This window comes from Cucumis melo, chromosome 10 (assembly GCF_025177605.1).
Source record: "Cucumis melo cultivar AY chromosome 10, USDA_Cmelo_AY_1.0, whole genome shotgun sequence".
NCBI classification, from domain to species: Eukaryota; Viridiplantae; Streptophyta; class Magnoliopsida; order Cucurbitales; family Cucurbitaceae; genus Cucumis; species Cucumis melo.
This window is the reverse complement of record NC_066866.1, coordinates 7,928,154-7,933,407: the sequence shown is the minus strand read 5'-3', so window position 1 is coordinate 7,933,407 and position 5,254 is coordinate 7,928,154. Positions and strand designations below refer to the sequence as shown.

The following is a 5,254-nucleotide window of genomic DNA, read 5'->3' as shown; positions in this document are numbered from 1 at the left end:
TTTTACTGTCAGCTAGGGAGTACTTTGTTTGGCTAAAATCTCTAGGTAAGAGATTCTCCTACTAGACCTTCGAATTGAAGTTAAGAGACTGCATGTATTTACGATTATGCATTGATAGTAACTAAGATGCATAATGCAATGCTTTAGATGATTATTGATATTATGCTATTGATAATGACTGTCATTATATGGATTGATGATGATGACTAATGTTATGTTTATGACTGATTTATGTGGATGATGATGACTGATTTACGTAGATGATGATGCATGGTATATTAATCATATGATTAAGGACGTTAAGATTAATACTCATGTCATGTTTATGATGTTATATTATGCTACATGCTATGGATGGGCGTTCTGTTAACTTTGTCTATTAGAGTCGTACCCATAGTTCGATTATGACATTGACATTGACAAAGACATGATTACGAGTGATTCGATAGGGTCACTCATAGTCCGATTGTCTTAGTGTTTCCTTCGGGTACACTAAAGACCAGTTTGTCTTAGGTGTTTCTTTGGGTTCACCAAAGATCAGATGTGTTCCTACAGGATCACAAATTGCACGTGTTCGGGAACGTGTCAGCTCAGAGGTACTTCTTTACCAGACTCTAATGGGAAGTTAACAGACACCTAGCGGAACTAGTAGTAGGTCCCTTACTAAGTATATGTTTATACTCACTCTTTCTATGTTTAATATTTCAGGCTAAGGTAAAGGTAGAGGAAACCTGGTGAGCGACAGAGAAGGATCCGTGACATGTCATATGCGGACTCAATTTTGCTTCCACGTCTATGTATTAGTGTTTCAGCATTTTGTTTTTATTGAAAATTTAGTTTCCCTCCTTTCAATAAATTGTCTCTTATTATTGTTTCTTTTTAGTAATGACCTCAGCTTAGTATGAAAAGTTGGGTTGTTACAAATTGAAAATGCATTGAAAATGGGGGAAGAAAACATTGAAAATGTAAATTGGAAATTTTAGTGAGTGGCAAGTTTCTTAAAAGCGAAAACTCATAAAACATGCTCTAATGAAAATCTGTAAAAATGCATCAGTAATGAATTAATAGTTAAAAACGTCAGTATCTCATAGCCACTAATCAAACCAAAAAACTTGTACTCAATCGAACCATAGGAAGATGTCAAAATATACAGCAAAATATAGCTCACACATGACCAAAAATCATGCGGCCAAAACTAGCTCATCCATATTTAGTACCCGCCACGATAGCAACCTCCATCAAAACCAACCATGATAGCATATTAAATAGACGACCCTGTATAGCTCACACGTGATCCATATCCACAAGGAAACACACGGCCAAACGGAGTTCACGCATACTTAGCACCTAACACAGTAACAACCTTCATGCAATCCAACCATGATAGCATACTAAATACACGGTCCGGAATAGCTAACACATGATTCATTTCCACAAGGAAACACGTGGCCAAATGAAGCTCACGCATACTTAACACCTACCACAGTAACAACCTCCGCTTCTATGTGCACATAGAGCCACCCACCATAGGTTAAACTAGGCCAAAAGCCAAAAGCACATCCTTCATCCATGTCCTCACCTCGGCTCAAGTTCTCGAATCTCCGATCATGGTCTATTTCAGCCTCGGAATCCCGTAACAACCATAGGTGGCGCTATGAAAATGCATTCAGTAGCCTTTAGGGTAATCACCAACTTTCATAAAAATCACATATTTCATATTTAAAAGCCAAACAGGGTCATAAATATATTTCCATAAAGTCATTTTTCAATCTACAAAAATCAACACATATTTTATGAAATCCAAGTCATATCCATTATTAAAATCATGATGAGTAAGCATATCGTTTAAACATAAACAAAAACATGGTCATAAAATGTTTAAGTCATGGTAGTTTCCAAGCGATATCATGAGATAACATGTATAAGTATAAAGAAAGCTTGAAAATGAGCTACTCACTATCAATGACTCGATCCCCCGAGATTATACACTTTCCCCACTTCAATTTGGTTTGAAGCAAAGATTAAGGTCAATCAATTAGCTTTACAAAGCAAGATGACACAATAATCTTCAAGTCACTTCATAAGAACAACACAACTATTTTATGTTTCTAAAGTCCCTAAATTCTTAATTTGCCTTATATTATACTAGACTTTTCACTGTGAACCTTTAGACTTGAAATCTAAATACTTAACCCAATGAGCATCCAACTTAGTTCAAGCTCAATGGGTCTTTTATGTGGATACATTTTTAACTTCATGATCGATGATATTTTGGGATTTATATCCATTATATCAACACAAGACCAACAACCTTGAGCACTTCCTAAGATTTAGATTGAACTATTCCCCAAATACCTTAATTTAAGCTAAAATTTCACTTTTGCAACCTTAAACTTCAACTTAAACTCCTAACGCCACAAGAACCCAAACTTAAGTAGTCTTTTAAATTCATATGCTATTATATCCAATATCTATACCTTATAGGTTTAAATCCATTAACAATTTCAATGTCAAACTAACAAGTCAATAACTTAAGAGATTACCCACACTTGTCCTAAACAATCTTAAGTGTGGTGAACAATGCTTCATAGTTTTTTAAAGCTCCAATTTTCCACTCAACGTCATGGGTAATATCAAGTTCATGTCAAAATTGAATGGGTATTCAAGAACGATGAGAGAATTCACTAGATTTACTTCAAACCTTATTGTAAGCTTATCGAAATTGCCTTGACAACACATTAACGGCTTTCTAAATTTGAATCTAGTACCTAAAACCATTTTATGTTTCAAGCTTATAGAGGTAACACCCAAGAAAACTTTGAAGTTAATGGAAAGTCCATTTTGACCTTTCAACTGTAGAAACCGAGTATTATGGGTAATTTCATTTTAATGCTTAAACTTAATAGGTATTCAGAAGCTCTAAGAAAGCTCAACGAAATTACTTCAAACTTTCCAAGAACTTGACAAAGTAATCTGAACTTCAATGGACACTGCCATAACTTCCATCAAACTTCGAAATCTATCATCCAACACCATGAGTTATTCAATATTGTCATTAAAATTAGATGGGTACTCAAGACCTACTCTATTCAATATTATCTCTAAAATTAGATGGGTACACAAGATCCACTCCATAAAACTTAGAATCTTACCCGAGTTGAGTGAAAACGCCTAATTCTGAGTTTCCTGAAGGCTGGACAGTAGCTAAATCCTTCCAAGAACTCAAATCTAACATCAAAATGTAATGGGTATTATGAAATTAAAGTCGAGAGTTAATGGGTGTTCAAAAAACCTTAACAAATCCAACTAAAATGAGCAAATCCTTACCCAAAACTTCAAGATCCAACTTCATGCGATAAGATCGAGTTGTACCAACGACTGAGCAACACAAGAGAGAGAGATCTAGCATTGAGGTTCCAATTTTTAACAGCCACAACCCACCGTAAGACTTTGAGACCCACCGTGTACGTAAGCTGAACGTAGAGTTGAGCAGCACACTTGCAGTAAAGCTCCAATTCCGATGAAACCAAAACGACAGCGAACTCCAACGAGTGGAGCAGACGCAACTGCAGCAGCGCAAACAGAAATCGCGGACAGAGCAGCAGTGCAACCAACTGACTTGTAGAATGCGGCAAAGATGATGCAGGGAGACCTGACAGTGGTGTATGTCGTCGTCGGAGGTGTGCCGCCAAAAGGAGAGGAGTCAATGTTGAGAGTTTTCTAGAGAGAAAGGGGAAATCGTGAGATGAAGAAGAAAAAGATCTTTTTCCTTTCCCTCTTTCTTTTTTATTTTTATTTACTAAAAAAAATATTAATAACACATAGAAAATGACCATATTGTCTCTCACTTAAAATTAAACTTAGTTTTTGCCCTTATCTTAATTACCTTCAAATACTTAATAAAAGTCCAAGTCTTTCACAAACTAAATTTATTCCATTTCTTAAAAAAATCAACCTTCAACGAGTATAAAAAGTATTTCAACTTGTTTTTCACCATTTAGGAGATATTAAATAAATAAATAAATAAAATAAAGAAGAGCGGAAGGAGAGCTTACAAATATATGCTATAGATATGAGAATTTTTTTATCTAGAAAAAGAGTGTATCCACTACTATAATATCTATTTTACTTGACACTAGCTACTTTTATATACTTGACGTTTTTAGTAAAAAAAATGACAAATATTGAATTTTAAAGAAAAAACATCAAGTATAGTCTAAAAAAAAAGCAGAGTTTTTACGGAAATTTTTGAACTTTTTTACATTGGCTTTTACTTGACATTTTTTCCGCGTCAAGTATAAAGAAGAGTTTACTTGATGTTGTATCCGTGTCAAGTATAGTGTGAAGAAAACTAAAAATATCGAATTATTTTACGTTAGTTTTACTTGACGTTTTATTTCGCATTAAGTATAGTAGAGATTGTACTTAACGGTTTAATAACGTCAAGTATAGTGCAGAGTTTACTTGACGTTGTGGTCGCGTCAAGTATAGGTAATATTTACTTGACGTGAAAAAAACGTCAAGTATAGTTTACATTATTATTTAAAAATGTTTTAGAAATGTTAAATATAAAAAATAAAAAATAAAAAGTATAAAAATACTATCTATTCCATCCTTTCATTAAATAAATTTATTAAAATAAACTTATTAAAAATTATTTTAACAAAACAATTTATTAAAACTTTCCCTCCTAACCCTTTTCATTTTTCCCCTTTCTTTTCCAAATCCATCTCAAGCCTCCATCTCACGTCTCATGCCTCAATCTCACCATGCTCTCTCACTGTAAGACGCTGCCACTCCTCCGCTCCTATTGTACGCCACAGATCTCACCGTGCTCTTTCACCACACACTCAGCCAGACTATTCTAGAGTTTCAAGCAGAATTCATACTCTGACTAGATATTACATACAAAATAATTTCAATCTAATGAGGGATCTCTCAAAACAAGAGTCCCTAGCTCACTCTCGTTGCCTCTAACCACTCCATGATGCAATACAAAAGTTAACTATATATAAAAAATGAAGAACTACAAATGATGACGAGGATTCAACCAATGCTTGGTCCTTGATCGCTACCTAAGGGGGGAAGAAAACATTGAAAACGTAAGTTGAAAACTCGATGAGTAGCAAGTTTCTTGGAATTAAAACTCATAAATGTAATCATGCTCAAATGGAAAATCTGTAAATATGCATTAACAATGAAATATTAGTTAAAAACGTCAATATCTCATAGCCACTAATCAACCAACAAACCT

General features: G+C 34.4%; 1 long non-coding RNA gene across 1 annotated transcript; it reads right to left on the bottom strand.

The window, feature by feature from the left end:
• Positions 1–1,095: 1,095 nt before the first annotated feature.
• Positions 1,096–3,803, bottom strand: LOC127151113 (uncharacterized). The gene is made up of 3 exons (XR_007823851.1): positions 3,328–3,803; positions 3,153–3,228; positions 1,096–1,652 (listed from the first exon to the last, which is right to left on the bottom strand). It is a non-coding gene; the product is annotated as an uncharacterized LOC127151113 (long non-coding RNA).
• Positions 3,804–5,254: the final 1,451 nt, after the last annotated feature.